This window comes from Myxine glutinosa, chromosome 5 (assembly GCF_964187855.1).
Source record: "Myxine glutinosa chromosome 5, kmMyxGlut1.1, whole genome shotgun sequence".
Taxonomy (NCBI): domain Eukaryota; kingdom Metazoa; phylum Chordata; class Myxini; order Myxiniformes; family Myxinidae; genus Myxine; species Myxine glutinosa.
The window spans coordinates 90,466,191-90,489,647 of NC_136265.1; the positions used below are offsets into that span (position 1 = coordinate 90,466,191).

General features: G+C 47.0%; 1 protein-coding gene across 2 annotated transcripts in view; it reads right to left on the minus strand.

The window, feature by feature from the left end:
- Positions 1-15,336, minus strand: part of LOC137428465 (uncharacterized) — a 32,944-nt gene extending 17,608 nt beyond the window's left edge. The window contains exons 1-2 of one of the 2 annotated variants that reach the window (XM_078778365.1): positions 15,034-15,110; positions 3,708-3,740 (exon numbers count right to left, since the gene is read on the minus strand). The gene's annotated coding sequence lies outside the window, so the exon portion shown is untranslated. Of the gene's footprint in view, positions 1-3,707; positions 3,741-15,033 lie in introns of both variants that reach the window. The other variant, XM_068118383.2, reaches the window with a different exon arrangement.
- Between the last annotated feature and the right edge of the window lie 8,121 nt (positions 15,337-23,457).

Genomic DNA, 23,457 nt, shown 5'->3' on the forward strand with positions numbered 1-23,457 from the left:
GGCCGCATGAGCTGAGCAGCGCGGGGCACGAATCGGTGATAAAAATTCACCATGCCGAGGAACTCTTGTAGGGCCTTGATGGAACGGGGACGCGGGAACGTGGTGATGGCCTCGACCTTGGTCGGCAGCGGCACGGCCCCGGTCTTGGTGATGCGGTGGCCCAAAAAGTCAACGGTCGTCGTGCCGAAGTGGCATTCGGCCGGGTTGACAATTAAGCCGTGCTCGCTGAGGCGACCGAACAGTGTTCGGAGGTGGAGGAGGTGCTCGGCGTGGGACGTGCTGGCGACGAGGATGTCGTCCAGATAGACGAAAAGAAATGGCAGGTCGCGCAGCATGCCGTCCATTAAGCGCTGGAATGCCTGGGCCGCGTTCTTGAGGCCAAACGGCATCCTCAAAAATTCGAACAGGCCGAACGGTGTGACGACGGCCGTCTTCGGGACGTCGGCCGCCCGGACAGGTACCTGGTGGTATCCCCGTATCAGGTCAATTTTGGAAAATATGACCCGTCCCGTCAAACGGGCGGAAAAGTCCTGGATGTGCGGGATCGGGTACCTGTCGGGGGTGGTAGCGTCGTTGAGGCGGTGGTAGTCGCCACACGGGCGCCATCCGCCCCCCGGCTTTGGCACGATGTGCAGTTGTGAGGCCCACGTGCTATTGGAGCGCCGCACGATGCCGAGGTGCTCCAACGCGTCGAACTCGGCCTTTGCCACGGCGAGCTTGGCCGGGTCGAGGCGGCGGGCCCTGGCGTAGACCGGCGGGCCCGTAGTGGGTGTGTGGTGCTCGATCCCATGCCACACTGCGACGGCCGAAAACGTTGGCCGCGTGAGGGCCGGGAATTCTGCGAGCAGGCGAGCGAACTCGTTCGCCGTCGGGAGGGCGCACGCCAGTTCGGTCGACGCGGAGCTGCTCATCGTGCACGCCAGGGAGCTGAAGGTCTCGGCGTTGACAAAGCGACGACATTTGACGTCGACCAGCAGCCCGTGCGCGCAGAGGAAGTCGGCGCCCAGCAAAGCCATGGGGACGCAGGCGGTCACAAAGGTCCACTGAAAGCGCTGGCTGCCGAAGCAGAGGGTGATGTCGCGCGGGCCGAAAGTGCGTATGGCCGAGCCATTAGCAGTGACCAAAGAGGGGCCGCAAACGGCTTCCCGCCTGTCCTGCTCGGAGGCGGGTATGACGCTCAGTTGGGTGCCGGTGTCACAAAGGAAACGCCGCCCGGACGCTTTGTCCCGAATAAAAAGCAAGTTGCCCGAGTGGCCGGCGCTCATGGCTGGGAATGAACACCGGTCCAGCCGTTTCCCGACTTGCCAAAAGTGCACGGGGGTCGGCACGTCCGAGCCTTGTGTCCGAACCTGGCGTGGTAATAACACCACGCCTGGTCAGGTGGAGGCCCCGGCCGTCGTGTCGGAAGCGGTCGGCGCGGCGTGGCGGCCGCCAGTTGCACCGGCAGTTCGGCCTCCAACCGCGCAGGGCGCTCGGGCGTCATGGGCATCGCCTCGGACGGCGGCAGGCTCCAGGTAGCCGCGCCGATGTGTTGGCCCGCCGAGGAGATCTTATCGGCTTCCCTGGCGAGGGCGCGGGGATCGGTGATCAACGTGCCAGCCAGGGCGAGGCGTACCGGGTGAGGCAGCTGGCGAAGGAACAGCTCGCGGAACAGAAAATCCGGAGAGTGCTCACCGAGCAACGAGAGCATATAGTCCATGCGCTCGGATGGGCGCGTGTCGCCGAGCTCGGGCAGGTCGAGCAGGCGCCGTGCGCGTGCCGCCGGTGAGAGGGCGAAAGCGTCGAGGAGGAGCGTCTTCAGCACGTCATACTTGTCGGCAGCCGGCGGGTGCTCGAGGAGGCTCAGGGCGCGGGCCGCGGTGGCAGAACCGAGCGCTGCCACGACGTGGTGGAAGCGGGTGACGTCCGCGGTGATGCCTCGCAGGGCGAACTGGGAGTCCGTCTGGGCGAACCAAACAGCCGCGTGAGCCTCCCAGAAGGTAGGCAGTTTAAGAGTCACTGCCGTGTCCATGTCGGTAGGTCGCCAGTGAAGGAGCTGTGCTACAACACGAGTCGAAAGAATTGACGCGACCAAAGACGGAATTCGTCCGAGTTGCTTTATTGAAACAAAACAGCTCAGGTATTCTGACAAGCCCGTTTATCGGGCAGCAATATATATACACATTTATGCCGGGGCGTTTGCCCGGGAAAACCGAGACCGGGCATGCCCGGGTGTCAAGGGCGAGTCCTGGAAAGGCGAGTCTGGACATGCCCGGGCGTCCTGGACGCGGCCTGGCAAGTCGAGGCTGGGCGTGCCCGAGCGCTCTGGGCGAGCCCTGGAAAGGCGAGAGCGGGCATGCCCGGACGCTCTGGGCGAGCCCTGAAAAGGCGAGTCTGGACATGCCCGGGCGTCCTGGACGCGGCCTGGCAAGTCGAGGCTGGGCGTGCCCCGGGCGCTCTGGGCGAGCCCTGCAAAGGCGAGAGCGGGCATGCCCGGGAAAGACGAGACCGGGCGTGCCCGGGAACAGCGAGTCCGGGCATGCCCAGGAGAGGCGCGTCTGGGCCCGTCCGGACGAGCCCGGCCCGGCATGGCGATCGCGCCCTGGCCGCGTCCTGGCAGGTGCAAGGCGATTGTGTACATTCAGCGGGAACCGCTACAAAACCACTTTGAAGAAAATCGGATGGAACAACAACATTCCTCTGGAACATGTCCGTGGGAATTCAGTTCATGTTCATCACACTGGGAAGTAGGATTGACTCACCTGTATTAAAGTTTAAAAGGAAGACCATTTGTAAAGTTAGATATTTTGAACCCTGTGGGAAAGCAAAGTTTCTTCGGAAATTCAATGTATAAACTGCATATAAATATTTATTAAATGCAGTATGTTTGCTCAGGAAATAGGAAGAACAATTCTTCTTCTCCTCCTCCTCTTCCCGTTATAAGGGGTGAGGTCCAATGGCTCCAAGCTTCTGCCCTATCCTGACCACGATACACCTCCACTTCACTCTGTTCTGTTGTCAGCAAACTCTCTCCACTCCCCAGCAACTCCCATGTGATGGGTGGTGGTGGTTCATATGCAGTCTGTGGTTGCTGAGCTGCACATCACTTTCTGTGGGTGTGTTTGTACCACTGATGCAACACCCCCCCATTACCAGTAAGCTGGTACTCATTTTGTGAACTTTAGAAGGATGACAGGCCCGCATGGTGATAAGCCAATGCCATGACAGATGCTTGAACTCGGGACCATAAAGACCATCAAGCCAACCACCTTAACTGGAAAGCCAACACCAGGCTCACACACCTTATTGATATACCGCTTCACACAATCCTCCCATCTCAACCGTAGCCTATCTCTTTTCCTCTTACCTTGCTCAGTCAACCTATCCGCTCTCTTTGCCAGTCTCTCTTCCCCCATCAACACCACGTGTCCAGCCCATCTCAGCCGGCATTTCACCAATCTCCCCGTCAAACTCATCTGCACACCAATCTCCTCCCTCAGTTCATCCATCCTCTTTCTATCCACCCTCTTCACTCCCGCAATCCTCCTCACCGAGTTGTTCTTACAAACCTGCAGCCTCTGTTGTTGTCCCTCTGCCAGTGCCACCGTTTCCAGAACATGAAGGTAGGCTGGCATGACACACGGCATCAGAACTTTCCCTTTCAAACTCATTGACATCTTTCTGTCTGCCATTACTCCCTCTACCCTCATAAACACATTCACACCCACCTGGCCCTGGGGGAGACGTGAGAATAACGATCCCTGGGGGAGACACATTCACACCAAAATGAGTACCAGCTGAATGGTAATGGGGGGCCTTGTATCAGCTGCACAGCCACACCCCACAAAATGATGCAGCCATCAGCCACAGGCTGCACACGAACCACCACCACCACCATCCCTGGTAATGCCCCAACTAAATAATGTATTATTGGATGAAAATCATCAAACCTATTTCCCTCTCTGATCACCTTCCCCTCGAACCTGATTTTCATTTTTTTTCTCTGCTGCCCGACCCACGTGACCTCAGTCTTCTCCATACTCATATTCAGCTCATTTTTCTCAAATATCTTCCAATCCCTCACATTAGTGTTACATGAGACCTCTGGATGACTGAGGCCTTCACTTGTCACGTGGTGGTTCGAAAACATCATCATCGCGGAACAAGTCACGAGCTTAGGCTGGTTAAAAAAAAAATCCTGTTTATCATCGCCACCCGCCCCATAAAAGTCGTCCGCCCCTAAAAAATCTTTTCTTTTTTTTTTGCTCGTGAAGTCAGTAAAATCCGTTCCCTGTGTTGAGGAACTGAGGTTCCACAGATGAGTCATATCCTATCTGCAGTACCTGCAGTAAGAGTCGTACTGCCGAGAAGAGGCCCACTCGGAAGTTCAAGAAGAAGTTTGTATTCTGAAGGAGAAGCCAAATATCATCGGCAAACGGGAGAGCCAAACGTGATCATTATTGCTGTGGATTTCTAGTCAAATATTAAACGAGCGCTACACTACATGTAGTAGTAGGTGATGATAGATACATGAATACACGGCAACCAACATTCTCTTGGTGTTCAACTCTACTCAACATCTATGAGTGCTATAATAGCTGTAGCTGCTGATAGATAGATACATCTATGAGTGCTATAATAGCAGTAGCTGCTGATAGTTAAATACATCTATGAGTGCTATAATAGCAGTAGCTGCTGATATATAGATACATCTATGAATGCTATAATAGCAGTAGCTGCTGATAGATAGATACATCTATGAGTGCTATAATAGCAGTAGCTGCTGATAGTTAAATACATCTATGAGTGCTATAATAGCAGTAGCTGCTGATATATAGATACATCCATGAGTGCTATAATAGCAGTAGCTGCTGATAGTTAGATACATCTATGAGTGCTATAATAGCAGTAGCTGCTGATAGTTAAATACATCTATGAGTGCTATAATAGCAGTAGCTGCTGATATATAGATACATCTATGAATGCTATAATAGCAGTAGCTGCTGATAGTTAGATACATCTATGAGTGCTATAATAGCAGTAGCTGCTGATAGTTAGATACATCTATGAGTGCTATAATAGCAGTAGCTGCTGATAGTTAGATACATCTATGAGTGCTATAATAGCAGTAGCTGCTGATAGTTCGATACATCTATGAATGCTATAATAGCAGTAGCTGCTGATATATAGATACATCTATGAATGCTATAATAGCAGTAGCTGCTGACATATAGATACATCTATGAGTGCTATAATAGCAGTAGCTGCTGATCGTTAGATACATCTATGAGTGCGATAATAGCAGTAGCTGCTGATATATAGATACATCTATGAGTGCTATAATGGCAGTAGCTGCTGATAGATAGATACATCTATGATTGCTATAATGGCAGTAGCTGCTGATATATAGATACATCTATGAGTGCTATAATGGCAGTAGCTGCTGATAGATAGATACATCTATGATTGCTATAATGGCAGTAGCTGCTGATATATAGATACATCTATGAGTGCTATAATAGCAGTAGCTGCTGATAGATAGATACATCTATGAGTGCTATAATAGCAGTAGCTGCTGATAGATAGATACATCTATGAATGCTATAATAGCAGTAGCTGCTGATAGTTAGATACATCTATGAGTGCTATAATAGCAGTAGCTGCTGATAGTTAGATACATCTATGAGTGCTATAATAGCAGTAGCTGCTGATAGTTAGATACATCTATGAGTGCTATAATAGCAGTAGCTGCTGATAAATAGATACATCTATGAATGCTATAATAGCAGTAGCTGCTGATAGTTAGATACATCTATGAATGCTATAATAGCAGTAGCTGCTGATATATAGATACATCTATGAGTGCTATAATAGCAGTAGCTGCTGATAGATAGATACATCTATGAGTGCTATAATAGCAGTAGCTGCTGATATATAGATACATCTATGAGTGCTATAATAGCAGTAGCTGCTGATATATAGATACATCTATGAATGCTATAATAGCAGTAGCTGCTGATATATAGATACATCTATGAATGCTATAATAGCAGTAGCTGCTGATAGTTAGATACATCTATGAGTGCTATAATAGCAGTAGCTGCTGATAGTTAGATACATCTATGAGTGCTATAATAGCAGTAGCTGCTGATAAATAGATACATCTATGAATGCTATAATAGCAGTAGCTGCTGATAGTTAGATACATCTATGAATGCTATAATAGCAGTAGCTGCTGATATATAGATACATCTATGAGTGCTATAATAGCAGTAGCTGCTGATATATAGATACATCTATGAGTGCTATAATAGCAGTAGCTGCTGATATATAGATACATCTATGAGTGCTATAATAGCAGTAGCTGCTGATAAATAGATACATCTATGAGTGCTATAATAGCAGTAGCTGCTGATAGATAGATACATCTATGAGTGCTATAATAGCAGTAGCTGCTGATAGATAGATACATCTATGAGTGCTATAATAGCAGTAGCTGCTGATAAATAGATACATCTATGAATGCTATAATAGCAGTAGCTGCTGATATATAGATACATCTATGAGTGCTATAATAGCAGTAGCTGCTGATAGTTAGATACATCTATGAATGCTATAATAGCAGTAGCTGCTGATAAATAGATACATCTATGAGTGCTATAATAGCAGTAGCTGCTGATAGATAGATACATCTATGAGTGCTATAATAGCAGTAGCTGCTGATAAATAGATACATCTATGAGTGCTATAATAGCAGTAGCTGCTGATAGATAGATACATCTATGAGTGCTATAATAGCAGTAGCTGCTGATAGATAGACACATCTATGAGTGCTATAATAGCAGTAGCTGCTGATAAATAGATACATCTATGAATGCTATAATAGCAGTAGCTGCTGATATATAGATACATCTATGAGTGCTATAATAGCAGTAGCTGCTGATATATAGATACATCTATGAATGCTATAATAGCAGTAGCTGCTGATAGTTAGATACATCTATGAATGCTATAATAGCAGTAGCTGCTGATATATAGATACATCTACGAGTGCTATAATAGCAGTAGCTGCTGATATATAGATACATCTTTGAATGCTATAATAGCAGTAGCTGCTGATAAATAGATACATCTATGAATGCTATAATAGCAGTAGCTGCTGATAGTTAGATACATCTATGAATGCTATAATAGCAGTAGCTGCTGATATATAGATACATCTACGAGTGCTATAATAGCAGTAGCTGCTGATATATAGATACATCTATGAATGCTATAATAGCAGTAGCTGCTGATAAATAGATACATCTATGAATGCTATAATAGCAGTAGCTGCTGATTTATAGATACATCTATGAGTGCTATAATAGCAGAAGCTGCTGATAAATAGATACATCTATGAATGCTATAATAGCAGTAGCTGCTGATAGTTAGATACATCTATGAGTGCTATAATAGCAGTAGCTGCTGATAGATAGACACATCTATGAGTGTTATAATAGCAGTAGCTGCTGATATATAGATACATCTATGAGTGCTATAATAGCAGTAGCTGCTGATAGATAGACACATCTATGAGTGCTATAATAGCAGTAGCTGCTGATAGTTAGATACATCTATTAATGCCATAATAGCAGTAGCTGCTGAAAGATAGATACATCTATGAGTGCTATAATAGCAGTAGCTGCTGATAGTTAGATACATCTATGAATGCTATAATAGCAGTAGCTGCTGATATATAGATACATCTATGAGTGCTATAATAGCAGTAGCTGCTGATAGATAGACACATCTATGAGTGCTATAATAGCAGTAGCTGCTGATAGATAGACACATCTATGAGTGTTATAATAGCAGTAGCTGCTGATATATAGATACATCTATGAATGCTATAATAGCAGTAGCTGCTGATATATAGATACATCTATGAGTGCTATAATAGCAGTAGCTGCTGATATATAGATACATCTATGAATGCTATAATAGCAGTAGCTGCTGATATATAGATACATCTATGAGTGCTATAATAGCAGTAGCTGCTGATAGATAGACACATCTATGAGTGCTATAATAGCAGTAGCTGCTGATATATAGATACATCTATGAATGCTATAATAGCAGTAGCTGCTGATATATAGATACATCTATGAGTGCTATAATAGCAGTCGCTGCTGATATATAGATACATCTATGAATGCTATAATAGCAGTAGCTGCTGATATATAGATACATCTATGAGTGCTATAATAGCAGTAGCTGCTGATATATAGATACATCTATGAATGCTATAATAGCAGTAGCTGCTGATAGTTAGATACATCTATGAGTGCTTTCATAGCAGTAGCTGCTGATATATAGATACATCTATGAGTGCTATAATAGCAGTAGCTGCTGATATATAGATACATCTATGAATGCTATAATAGCAGTAGCTGCTGATAGTTAGATACATCTATGAGTGCTTTCATAGCAGTAGCTGCTGACATATATAGATACATCTATGAATGCTATAATAGCAGTAGCTGCTGATATATTGATACATCTATGAGTGCTATAATAGCAGTAGCTGCTGATATATAGATACATCTATGAATGCTATAATAGCAGTAGCTGCTGATAGATAGATACATCTATGAGTGCTTTTATAGCAGTAGCTGCTGATATATAGATACATCTATGAGTGCTATAATAGCAGTAGCTGCTGATATATAGATACATCTATGAGTACTATAATAACAGTAGCTGCTGATAGATAGATACATCTATTAATGCCATAATAGCAGTAGCTGCTGATAGATAGATACATCTATGAGTGCTATAATAGCAGTAGCTGCTGATAGTTAGATACATCTATGAGTGCTATAATAGCAGTAGCTGCTGATAGTTAGATACATCTATGAATGGTATAATAGCAGTAGCTGCTGATAGTTAGATACATCTACGAGTGCTATAATAGCAGTAGCTGCTGATAGTTAGATACATCTATGAATGCTATAATAGCAGTAGCTGCTGATAGATAGATACATCTATTAATGCCATAATAGCAGTAGCTGCTGATAGATAGATACATCTATGAGTGCTATAATAGCAGTAGCTGCTGATAGTTAGATACATCTATGAGTGCTATAATAGCAGTAGCTGCTGATAGTTAGATACATCTATTAATGCTATAATAGCAGTAGCTGCTGATAGATAGATACATCTATGAGTGCTATAATAGCAGTAGCTGCTGATAGATAGATACATCTATGAGTGCTATAATAGCAGTAGCTGCTGATAGATAGATACATCTATGAGTGGTATAATAGCAGTAGCTGCTGATAGTTAGATACATCTATTAATGCTATAATAGCAGTAGCTGCTGATAGATAGATACATCTATGAGTGCTATAATAGCAGTAGCTGCTGATAGTTAGATACATCTATGAATGCTATAATAGCAGTAGCTGCTGATAGATAGATACATCTATGAGTGCTATAATAGCAGTAAATGCTGATAGATAGATACATCTATGAGTGCTATAATAGCAGTAGCTGCTGATAGATAGATACATCTATGAATGCTATAATAGCAGTAGCTGCTGATAGATAGATACATCTATGAGTGCTATAATAGCAGTAAATGCTGATAGATAGATACATCTATGAGTGCTATAATAGCAGTAGCTGCTGATAGATAGATACATCTATGAGTGCTATAATAGCAGTAAATGCTGATAGATAGATACATCTATGAGTGCTATAATAGCAGTAGCTGCTGATAGTTAGATACATCTATGAGTGCTATAATAGCAGTAGCTGCTGATATTTCGATACATCTATGAATGCTATAATAGCAGTAGCTGCTGATAGTTAGATACATCTATGAGTGCTATAATAGCAGTAGCTGCTGATAGATACATACATCTATGAGTGCGAAAATAGCAGTAGCTGCTGATAGTTAGATACATCTATGAATGCTACAATAGCAGTAGCTGCTGATATATAGATACATCTATGAGTGCTATAATAGCAGTAGCTGCTGATAGTTAGATACATCTATTAATGCCATAATAGCAGTAGCTGCTGAAAGATAGATACATCTATGAGTGCTATAATAGCAGTAGCTGCTGATAGTTAGATACATCTATTAATGCTATAATAGCAGTAGCTGCTGATAGTTAGATACATCTATGAATGCTATAATAGCAGTAGCTGCTGATCGTTAGATACATCTATGAGTGCTATAATAGCAGTAGCTGCTGATAGTTAGATACATCTATGAATGCAATAATATCAGTAGCTGCTGATAGTTAGATACATCTATTAATGCTATAATAGCAGTAGCTGCTGATAGATAGATACATCTATGAGTGCTATAATAGCAGTAGCTGCTGATAGTTAGATACATCTATTAATGCTATAATAGCAGTAGCTGCTGATAGATAGATACATCGATGAGTGCTATAATAGCAGTAGCTGCTGATAGTTAGATACATCTATGAATGCTATAATAGCAGTAGCTGCTGATAGATAGATACATCTATGAGTGCTATAATAGCAGTAAATGCTGATAGATAGATACATCTATGAATGCTATAATAGCAGTAGCTGCTGATAGATAGATACATCTATGAGTGCTATAATAGCAGTAAATGCTGATAGATAGATACATCTATGAGTGCTATAATAGCAGTAAATGCTGATAGATAGATACATCTATGAATGCTATAATAGCAGTAAATGCTGATAGATAGATACATCTATGAGTGCTATAATAGCAGTAGCTGCTGATATATAGATACATCTATGAATGCTATAATAGCAGTAGCTGCTGATAAATAGATACATCTATGAGTGCTATAATAGCAGTAGCTGCTGATAAATAGATACATCTATGAGTGCTATAATAGCAGTAGCTGCTGATAAATAGATACATCTATGAGTGCTATAATAGCAGTAGCTGCTGATAGATCGATACATCTATGAGTGCTATAATAGCAGTAGCTGCTGATAAATAGATACATCTATGAGTGCTATAATAGCAGTAGCTGCTGATATATAGATACATCTATGAATGCTATAATAGCAGAAGCTGCTGATATATAGATACATCTATGAGTGCTATAATAGCAGTAGCTGCTGATATATAGATACATCTATGAATGCTATAATAGCAGTAGCTGCTGATATTTCGATACATCTATGAATGCTATAATAGCAGTAGCTGCTGATAGTTCGATACATCTATGAGTGCTATAATAGCAGTAGCTGCTGATAGATACATACATCTATGAGTGCTTTCATAGCAGTAGCTGCTGATATATAGATACATCTATGAGTGCTATAATAGCAGTAGCTGCTGATATATAGATACATCTATGAGTGCTATAATAGCAGTAGCTGCTGATATATAGATACATCTATGAGTGCTATAATAGCAGTAGCTGCTGATAGTTAGATACATCTATGAATGCTATAATAGCAGTAGCTGCTGATATATAGATACATCTATGAGTGCTATAATAGCAGTAGCTGCTGATAGTTAGATACATCTATTAATGCTATAATAGCAGTAGCTGCTGATAGTTAGATACATCTATGAGTGCTATAATAGCAGTAGCTGCTGATAGTTAGATACATCTATGAATGCTATAATAGCAGTAGCTGCTGATCGTTAGATACATCTATGAGTGCTATAATAGCAGTAGCTGCTGATAGTTAGATACATCTATGAATGCTATAATAGCAGTAGCTGCTGATCATTAGATACATCTATGAGTGCTATAATAGCAGTAGCTGCTGATAGTTAGATACATCTATGAATGCTATAATAGCAGTAGCTGCTGATAGATAGATACATCTATGAGTGCTATAATAGCAGTAAATGCTGATAGATAGATACATCTATGAATGCTATAATAGCAGTAGCTGCTGATAGATAGATACATCTATGAGTGCTATAATAGCAGTAAATGCTGATAGCTGGATACATCTATGAATGCTATAATAGCAGTAGCTGCTGATAGATAGATACATCTATGAGTGCTATAATAGCAGTAGCTGCTGATAGATAGATACATCTATGAGTGCTATAATAGCAGTAAATGCTGATAGATAGATACATCTATGAGTGCTATAATAGCAGTAAATGCTGATAAATAGATACATCTATGAGTGCTATAATAGCAGTAGCTGCTGATAAATAGATACATCTATGAGTGCTATAATAGCAGTAGCTGCTGATAGATAGATACATCTATGAGTGCTATAATAGCAGTAGCTGCTGATAAATAGATACATCTATGAGTGCTATAATAGCAGTAGCTGCTGATAAATAGATACATCTATGAGTGCTATAATAGCAGTAGCTGCTGATAAATAGATACATCTATGAGTGCTATAATAGCAGTAGCTGCTGATAGATCGATACATCTATGAGTGCTATAATAGCAGTAGCTGCTGATAAATAGATACATCTATGAGTGCTATAATAGCAGTAGCTGCTGATAAATAGATACATCTATGAGTGCTATAATAGCAGTAGCTGCTGATAAATAGATACATCTATGAGTGCTATAATAGCAGTAGCTGCTGATAGATCGATACATCTATGAGTGCTATAATAGCAGTAGCTGCTGATAAATAGATACATCTATGAGTGCTATAATAGCAGAAGCTGCTGATATATAGATACATCTATGAGTGCTATAATAGCAGTAGCTGCTGATATATAGATACATCTATGAATGCTATAATAGCAGTAGCTGCTGATATTTCGATACATCTATGAATGCTATAATAGCAGTAGCTGCTGATAGTTCGATACATCTATGAGTGCTATAATAGCAGTAGCTGCTGATAGATACATACATCTATGAGTGCTTTCATAGCAGTAGCTGCTGATATATAGATACATCTATGAGTGCTATAATAGCAGTAGCTGCTGATATATAGATACATCTATGAGTGCTATAATAGCAGTAGCTGCTGATATATAGATACATCTATGAGTGCTATAATAGCAGTAGCTGCTGATAGTTAGATACATCTATGAATGCTATAATAGCAGTAGCTGCTGATATATAGATACATCTATGAGTGCTATAATAGCAGTAGCTGCTGATAGTTAGATACATCTATTAATGCTATAATAGCAGTAGCTGCTGATAGTTAGATACATCTATGAGTGCTATAATAGCAGTAGCTGCTGATAGTTAGATACATCTATGAATGCTATAATAGCAGTAGCTGCTGATCGTTAGATACATCTATGAGTGCTATAATAGCAGTAGCTGCTGATAGTTAGATACATCTATGAATGCTATAATAGCAGTAGCTGCTGATCGTTAGATACATCTATGAGTGCTATAATAGCAGTAGCTGCTGATAGTTAGATACATCTATGAATGCTATAATAGCAGTAGCTGCTGATAGATAGATACATCTATGAGTGCTATAATAGCAGTAAATGCTGATAGATAGATACATCTATGAATGCTATAATAGCAGTAGCTGCTGGGATAGATAGATACATCTATGAGTGCTATAATAGCAGTAAATGCTGATAGCTGGATACATCTATGAATGCTATAATAGCAGTAGCTGCTGATAGATAGATACATCTATGAGTGCTATAATAGCAGTAGCTGCTGATATATAGATACATCTATGAGTGCTATAATAGCAGTAAATGCTGATAGATAGATACATCTATGAGTGCTATAATAGCAGTAAATGCTGATAGATAGATAGATACATCTATGAGTGCTATAATAGCAGTAAATGCTGATAGATAGATACATCTATGAATGCTATAATAGCAGTAAATGCTGATAGATAGATACATCTATGAGTGCTATAATAGCAGCAAATGCTGATAGATAGATACATCTATGAGTGCTATAATAGCAGGAAAAGCTGATAGATAGATACATCTATGAATGCTATAATAGCAGTAGCTGCTGATAGATAGATACATCTATGAATGATATAATGGCAGTAGCTGCTGATAGTTGGATGCATCTATGAATGCTATAATAGCAGTAGCTGCTGATAGTTAGATACAATTTATGAATGCTATAATAGAAGTAGCTGCTGATAGATAGATACATCTATGAATGCTATAATAGCAGTAGCTGCTGATAGATAGATACATCTTTGAGTGCTATAATAGCAGTAGCTGCTGATAGATAGATACATCTATGAATGCTATAATAGCAGTAGCTGCTGATAGATAGATACATCTATGAGTGCTATAATAGCAGTAGCTGCTGATAGATAGATACATCTTTGAGTGCTGTAATAGCAGTAGCTGCTGATAGATAGATACATCTATGAATGATATAATGGCAGTAGCTGCTGATAGTTGGATACATCTATGAATGCTATAATAGCAGTAGCTGCTGATAGATAGGTACATCTATGAATGCTATAATAGCAGTAGCTGCTGATAGATAGATACATCTATGAATGCTATAATAGCAGTAGCTGCTGATAGATAGATGTACAAATGCGAACCAGACATCCTTTTGATGTGGTTTATGTCCTCTTCCATGTCTACCAAACTCCTCAATATGCATGTACCGGCACCATGAAGTGATATTTCGTGGCGAGGAATTCTAGTCAAATATGTATGAATGTGATGGCAATAGCTGCTGATACTGATAGATACATGTATGGCAACCGGACATTATTCTTAAAAGCGGAAGTTTTGGTCCACCATTGTGTTGTATCAGCAAATATTAAAAGTAAACAGAACTCAATGTGACATAGGTTACTTTATTTTCTTTATTTGAATCGTATCAGTGCGTACATACGAAGGTTTACTAGTTTAGAAATCATAACATGATTCATCATGTATGTCCGATCAAGTATATTTCAGAAAAAAACAAAACTTTTTTGAACAAAAGTGATGATAAACAGGACAAAAAATTTAACCAGCCTTAACAATAACCTTCTCGATCGCTGATATCGAGTGAAGAAACATGTTAAAATCTATCAGAACGGAATCTTTGGCGCAACTCACGAATGTGTTTAAAACCCCAAATCTCCACAACATTTCCTATTCCTCACCTCACAACTCGCTTTGAACAAAATGTTTCTTTCGCTGCTCGTTTCTTGGGAACCGCCTCCACGCACGCCTCTTCTTCCTCTTCTTTATCCCATCCCAATAGATGATACTTCCGTCGAATCCCGCTCTATCATTATCTCACCCCCAACAGCGTCTATTACGAGATCATTGTTTCCAATATTTAATGTTGTTAAAATGTATTTCACACAAAAATATCCATTGCTCAAAGAAAAGGAGGAAAGAGAAGGTTCGACAAGCCAAGCTAGAATATACACCCCCGGTGGTGTTTTCAGAATTCAGAGTGCGACGTCACTGAAAGGTTGTTGTTGTTTATTTTTGAAGCCCGGCTGTTGGAGGACCAGATACCTTTCTCTCAAGTGCTCCGCATTTCAGCGGTGTGTTCAGTTACCAAGCAGCTAGCTATCGCTTGCCAAGCTAGCCGTTCCTTATCAACGGTATCAAATGGTGTTTTCGTCACTTGGTGAGCGTTCTCCAAGAAACTTGGTGACTGAAACGACCTCTTGGTAACTGAACCCACCCCTCCTGGAGAAACTTGAAGTCCCACAAGTCACGGTAGATATGTAGGCAGAGGAAGAGTTTTACAGAAAGTAATCGGGTGGGTGAAGAAGAGGTAGAAAGGAAGAATAATAATAATAATGCATTTATTTTATATTGAAGGAGCTGGGGCTCCCACGTCGATCGGAAGAATGGACGCGACAAAAAAGCTGGAATTCATCTGAGTTGCTTTAATCGAATCAAACACTCAGGCACTCTGAAAACCCGTTTATCGGTCAGCAATATATATCTATTATCCCAGGGGGTTTGCCCAGGCCCGGCGCCAGGGGGCGTGGCCCAGCGTCCTGGCTGCGGCCTGGCAAGTTGAGGGCGAGCCTGCCCGGGCATGCCCGGGCATGCCCGGGCGTCCCGACCGAGGCCTGGCAAGTTGAGCGCGGGCCTGCCCGGGCGTCCTGGACGAGCCCGGCATGGTGATCGCTCCGCGTCCTTGATAGGTGCAAGGCGATTGTGAAACCCCAGCGGCAGCCGCTACACACGTCCCCCCAGAATCGACTTGCACCGGCAGGGTCAACTTGAGGGGGGTCCTGATGACCCGGCCGAAGCAACCCCTGGCGGGTCGTGGGAGGGGGTCCGGTGAGGTGGTGGGCGGTCGAGTGGGGGGCACCGTGGACGGGGGGCGGCCTCGCCGCGGCGGAAGGGCCACCCGTGGTGGGTGGTCGACGTCCACGTGCGCCGGCTTGAGGCGGTCCACTGCAATCCGGTCCGACCTGCCGCCGATGTCGATGACGAACGACTTGTCGTCCCGTCGCAGCACCCGGAAGGGCCCGTCGTACGGCGGCTGGAGTGGCCACCGATGTGCGTCGTGACGCACAAAAACATACTCCGCTGTGCGGAGTGCTGGGGGGACGTAGGACTGGGGGTCACCGTGGTGGGACGTCGGCACGGGGGCAAACCGTCGGGCGGCCTCCTGGAGGTCCGAGCGCTGGTGAGCTGCGGACCAGGGACTGGTAGCGTCGGGCACGAATTCGCCCGGGACGCGTAGCACCTGGCCATAGACCAGCTCGGCGGTGGATGCCTGGAGGTCCTCCTTGGGGGCCGTGCGAAGGCCCAAAAGGACCCACGGCAGCCGGTCGGCCCAACCGCTGTCTTGAAGGCCGGCCATGAGCGCGGCCTTCATGGAGCGGTGGAATCGCTCGCACAACCCGTTTGCTTGGGGGTGGTAGGCCGTAGTACGGTGGAGCTTGACCCCCAGGTTGCGGGCGACCGCGCCCCACAGCTCGGAGGTGAACTGTGGTCCGCGGTCTGACGAGATGTCCGCCGGTGCGCCGAAGCGGGCGACCCAGGTGGCGATGAAAGCCTGCGCCACGTCGGCGGTGGTGGTGGAGACGAGGGGAATGGCCTCCGGCCACCTGGTGGTCCTGTCCACCATGGTGAGCAGGTGTGTGAACCCCCGTGACGGGGGGAGGGGGCCCACCAGATCCACGTTGACGTGGTCAAAACGTCGTTCGGGCACGGTGAAAGGTGCCAGCGGGGCCTGGGTGTGTCGGTGGACCTTGGCCCGTTGGCAGGCCGTGCAGGCGCTGGTCCAATCGCGGACGTCCCGACGAAGGCCGTGCCAGACGAAACGCGCCGACACCAGCTTCTGGGAAGCTTTCCGGCCCGGGTGGGAAAGGCCGTGGAGGGAGGCGAAGATGCGGCGTTGCCAGGTGATGGGCACGATGGGGCGAGGCTGGCCTTGGGAGACGTCGCAGAGCAGGACAGTGTCCGCGCAGGGGATGTCGGCCAGGCGGAGGCCCGTGTCCGCCGCCCGGAGGGCTTGCACCGTGGTGTCGGTGGTTTGGTCCGCCGCCATAAGCGCAAAATCCACGCCCAGGTGGACCGCGTTCGCGCTGGCCCGGGAAAGACAGTCGGCCACGGCGTTGTTTTTGCCGGCAACGTGCCGGATGTCCGTGGTAAACTCCGACACGGCGGAGAGGTGGCGCTGTTGGCGGGCCGACCACGGCTCCGTGACCTTGGCCATGGCGTAAACCAACGGCTTGTGGTCGACGAACGCCGTGAAAGGTCGGCCCTCCAGGAGGTGGCGGAAATGGCGGACGGCCAGGTGTAGACCGAGGAGCTCCCGGTCAAACGTGCTGTATTTGAGCTCGTTCGGCCGGAGCTGCCGGCTGAAAAAAGCGAGTGGCTGCCAAACCCCGTTCACCCATTGCTCATGTACGGCGCCCACCGCGTAGTCGGAGGCATCCGTGGTGAGGGCGATGGGAGCGTTGAGCACCGGGTGAGCGAGCAGTGTTGCGTCGGCGAGGGCCCGCTTTGAGCGTTGGAAGGCCGCGTCCATTGCTGCGGACCAGGCGATGTCGTGCTTGGCCGGCTTGCCCCGGAGGGCTTCGTAGAGGGGCCGCATGAGTTGAGCAGCGCGGGGCACGAAGCGGTGATAAAAATTCACCATTCCCAGGAATTCCTGCAGGGCCTTTATGGTGCGGGGACGCGGGAACGTGGTGATGGCCTCGACCTTGGTTGGCAGCGGCACGGCCCCGTTCTTGGTGATGTGGTGGCCCAAAAAATCAATGGCCGTCGTGCCGAAGTGGCATTTGGCCGGGTTGACGATGAGGCCGTGCTCGCTGAGGCGCCCGAACAGTGTTCAGAGGTGGAGGAGGTGCTCGGCCTGGGACGTGCTGGCGACAAGGATGTCGTCCAGGTAAACGAAAAGGAACGGCAGGTCACGCAGCACGCCGTCCATCAAGCGCTGGAACGCCTGAGCCGCGTTCTTGAGACCAAACGGCATCCGCAAGAATTCGAATAAGCCGAACGGCGTGATGACTGCCGTTTTAGGGACGTCGGCCGCCCTGACAGGTACCTGGTGATATCCCCGTATGAGATCAATTTTCGAAAAAATGACCCGTCCCGCCAGACGGGCGGAGAAGTCTTGGATATGCGGGATCGGGTACCTGTCGGGGGTGGTAGCGTCATTGAGACGGCGGTAGTCGCCACACGGGCGCCATCCACCCCCCGGCTTTGGCACGATGTGCAGTGGCGAGGCCCACGCGCTATCGGAGCGCCGCACGATGCCGAGGTGCTCCAACGCGTCGAATTCGGCCTTCGCTACGGCGAGCTTGGCTGGGTCGAGGCGGCGGGCCCTGGCGTAGACCGGCGGGCCCGTGGTTGGTATGTGGTGCTCGATCCCATGCCGTACTGCGACGGCCGAAAACGTCGGCCGCGTGAGGGCCGGGAACTCTGCGAGCAGGCGAGCAAACTCGTTCGCCGCCGGGACGGTGCATGCCAGCTCGGTCGGCGCGGAGCTGCTCAATGTGCATACCAGGGAGCTGAAGGTTTCAGCGTTGATTAAACGACGCCGTTGGACGTCCACCAGCAGTCCGTGTGCGCAGAGGAAGTCGGCGCCTAGCAGAGCCATGGGCACGTTGGCGGTTACAAACGTCCAAGCAAAGCGTTGGCCGCCGAAGCAGAGGGTGACGTTGCGCGGGCCGAAGGTGCGGATAGTCGATCCGTTGGCCGCAACCAAGGAGGGGCCGCAAACCGCGGATTGCCTGTCCTGGTCAGAGGCGGGTATGACGCTCAGTTGGGCGCCGGTGTCGCACAGGAAGCGCCGTCCGGACGCTTTATCCGTGATGAACAGTAAGTTGCCCGTGTGGCCGGCGCTCATGGCAGGTAATGAACGCCGGCCCGGCCGTTTCCCGGCCTGCCGAAGGTGCATGGGGGTCGGCATTTCCGGGCCTTCTGTCCGAACCTGGCATGATAGTAACACCACGCTTGGTCAGGTGGAGGCCCCGGTCGTCGTGCTGGAGGTGGTCGGCTCGGTATAGCGGCCGCCAATTGCGTCGGCAGTTCGGCCGTCGACCGTGCCGGGTGCTCGGGCGCCATGGATGTTGCGTCGGACGGTGGTGGGTCCCATGTCGCCGCTGCGATGCGCTGTCCTGCGGCGGAGATCTTGTCGGCTTCTCTGGCAAGGGCCCGGGGATCTGTGATCGTCGTGCTTGCCAGGGCGAGGCGTACCGGGTTAGGCAGCTGACGGAGGAACAGCTCCCGGAACAGGAATGCCGGAGAGTGCTCGCCGAGCAGTGAAAGCATGTAGTCCATTCGCTCGGAAGGGCGCGTGTCGCCGAGCTCAGGCAGTTCGAGCAGGCGCCGTGCGCGTTCCACCGATGGGAGGGCGAAAGCATCGAGGAGAAGCTTCTTAATCGCGCCGTATTTGTCAGTGGCTGGCGGGCTCTCGAGGAGGCTCAGGGCGCGGGCCGCGGTAGCCGACCCGAGCGCAGCTACCACATGGTGGAAGCGGGTGTCGTCGGCCGTGATGCCTCGCAGGGCGAACAGGGACTCCGCCTGTGCGAACCAAACCGCCGCGTGAGCCTCCCAGAAGGTAGGCAGTTTAAGGGGGACTGCCGTGTCCATGTCGATAGGTCACCAATGAAGGAGCTGGGGCTCCCACGTCGATCGGAAGAATGGACGCGACAAAAAAGCTGGAATTCATCTGAGTTGCTTTAATCGAATCAAACACTCAGGCACTCTGAAAACCCGTTTATCGGTCAGCAATATATATCTATTATCCCAGGGGGTTTGCCCAGGCCCGGCGCCAGGGGGCGTGGCCCAGCGTCCTGGCTGCGGCCTGGCAAGTTGAGGGCGAGCCTGCCCGGGCATGCCCGGGCATGCCCGGGCGTCCCGACCGAGGCCTGGCAAGTTGAGCGCGGGCCTGCCCGGGCGTCCTGGACGAGCCCGGCATGGTGATCGCTCCGCGTCCTTGATAGGTGCAAGGCGATTGTGAAACCCCAGCGGCAGCCGCTACAATATAGCGCTTTTCAGGAAGCCCAAAGACGCTTAAAGTGAGGGGAAAAAGAGCGAGAATTAAAGGCACGAGATTTGGATTGGCAGAGTTGGAGTGACAGAGTAGTGGAGTCCGACAAACACGTGACTAGACAGTAACGATCCACACATTAAACAAATACAAAATAATAAAATATTGTTATAAATTTTTGCAGGGGATATATAGATCCAGGTAGATCTGCGTAGGTATTTTGCTCCGGCTGTCGTGATAGGGAATCTTGATGGAATAAGTTCTGCAGCCCGAATGTCGGATTTAGCTTGTGTCTTTGTCCCCGCCACGAGGGGGCGGGGCTTGGTAACTGGAATTAGAGCATAAGGATAAGATTGCACTGTACGTCATTACCTCTGTGATCATACCGTTGTCCCTTATGGCAATACATCACACACATTAGTAAGCCCCATTAGCGCACACATTAATAAATACTCCCCTCTCACAATGACTGACCGGAAGAACAAACAGGAAGCGGCCGCGCACAACGCCGGCATGATGAGCAAACACCGCACAGGCAGGCCGGGAGCCACGCCCAGGAGAACTCGTGATTGGCCAAGGGTGAGGCAAGTAAGAAGCAGGTCACCGATTGGCAGAGAGAGTGCAGGAACACAATTTTTAGCAAACGGGACCTCTGACCTTTGACTTGAGCCCATAATCGAATCAGTTAATCTTTGCATTGTAGCGACCCATGGGTCCCCCAAGCAAGACCGGCATCAGAATCTCCTTGCTCCAGCCGGTGACGTCACCGGCGGGGATCCACGGCACCAGAGTGGCTGGTCACGTGACCACCAAAGCGTGCCGCGCGTGCGGGTATAATCAGCTACACCTGTGGATCACGTGACCACCGAAGTACGCCTCGCTTGAGAGGCGTGGCTTTCGGTTTCGGTTTTGGGTTTTGCTTTATAATGCAGCCCGATAAATGGGCTTTTCAGTGTTCCCGAGTTGGTTTTATGAATAAACATCTTCTCGGACGAGTTTGTGCCTTGCCATCCTTTTATCCGAATTCTGCTGGAGTCCGGACTCCTTCGCTGGTGACCCCGAATTTGCAACACGGCAATGGACACCGCAGTGTCCCTCAAGCTGCCCACCTTCTGGGAAGCACATGCCGCCGTCTGGTTCGCGCAGGCGGACTCCCAGTTCGCCCTGCGTGGCATCACGGAGGACGCCACCCACTACCATTACGTGGTCGCCGCGCTCGGCTCCGCGACCGCCGCCCGCTGCCTGAGCTTCCTCCAGAACCCGCCTGCTGACGGCAAGTATGACGCCATCAAGGCACTTCTGCTGGGCGTGTTCGCCCTTTCCCCGGCTGAGCGCGCACGACGCCCTGCTCGACCTACCTGAGCTCGGTGATACTAGCGGGGTGGCTTGGGGTCAATTTTCAAAATTACCGTTACCGGGCGGACAAAAGCGCCATTTTTGGTGTGAGGCTTCCTTAGGGTATATCAGTTGATTTTAGCCGAGGAGCCCTCTCGAAATATGTACGTAACCATGGTAACACAAACAAATCCAAGATGGCTGCCGTTCATGATAAAATACCAATTTTCTTGGGTTGTAGTTGTTAGAGGAAAGCCAAATTGTATCAAAATATTACTTAAATATCAGAACCATGTCCTCAACATGTTCGGTCACCCTCCTGAAATATTAAAGTAAAACATAAAAATCCAAAATGGCCGCCATTTATGCTGAAATAGCCATTTCCTTGGTTTTTAGCGGTCATACGATGGCTAAATTGTACCAAAGTATGATTATATTATACCAGAATATTTTTATTGAAGCCCTATTTTTAAAAAAGATACACAAATAACCTACCACATATGGACAACATGGTTGTTTATTTCCCGTAGGTCTAAAGATCAAAGAAATCAAACTACATAATATTGACTGCAACATCCAAACTAATTGAATTTAAAAGTGATCTAAACTATTTTTTCTCAAGATAGTGCGTTCTTGAGACAAGGGTTTGAACATGGAAATAATGTGAATGTTTTAATTATGCTTTTATCCTAACCTTAATGTGACCCTTGACCCAATACATGACCCAATCAAGAAGAACTCACTGGCTCTCTTCAAGAGACCTAAACCCAAGGCCCCGACAAAGCAGGGGAAGAAGATCAAAGTGCTCCAGAACAATGTGGCACTTTTTGGCCAGTTGTACATTGCCATGCAAAGTCGCGAGGGTGACCTGAAGGAATTCTTTGCCCATGAGATACAACCCTTTCCACCTTCTCTCTCAGACTTTGGTAAGCTGCATTTACCAAACACAAAGTCCGATCTACTGAAATGTATTGAGCAGCCCGAGCAGCCTGAGCCACCTTCAACCTATGACTGCATTGTACTGGATGGTGCTGTCATTGTGCACTGTCTGCCGACTACTGCAGTCAGCACGTTCATTGAGTATGCAGACAAGGTGTTCATCCCCTACCTGGTGAAGCAGCTACAGAATGCCACAAGGTTGGATGTTGTGTGGGACACATACATTCCAGACAGTTTGAAGGAATCAACCCGGGAAAAGAGAGGAAAGGGTGTGCGCAGAAAAGTGTCCGGCCAAACCAAGCTTCCAGGCAATTGGATTGACTTCCTCCGTGATCCAAAAAACAAACAGGAGCTATTTGCCTTTCTGACGTCCAAGGTTGCCGAGTTTACCTTTCCATCAGGCAAATCCGTGTACATCACATCAGGTGAATCTGTAGTATCCACAGGCACCATCAACGCCATGCTGAACTGCAACCATGAGGAAGCAGATACGAGGGTCATAGTGCACATCGTGCATGCACTAGAGCAAGATATGAAGACTATTAAAGTGCGCACTGTTGACACAGACGTTGTAGTCATACTTATTGGTACATTTTATGATCTCATGGTCACTCAGCCATTGGTAGACATCTGGGTTGCCTTTGGAATGGGTAAGAATTACAGATTTTACAGTATCAATGCCATATGTGACAGACTTGGGGAAACAAGATCACAAGCTCTACCAGTATTTCATGCCCTTTCTGGATGTGATACCACATCAGCCTTCCAAGGTAAGGGCAAGAAGTCAGCCTGGCAGGCTTGGCAAGCCTATGAAGACATCACAGAAACATTT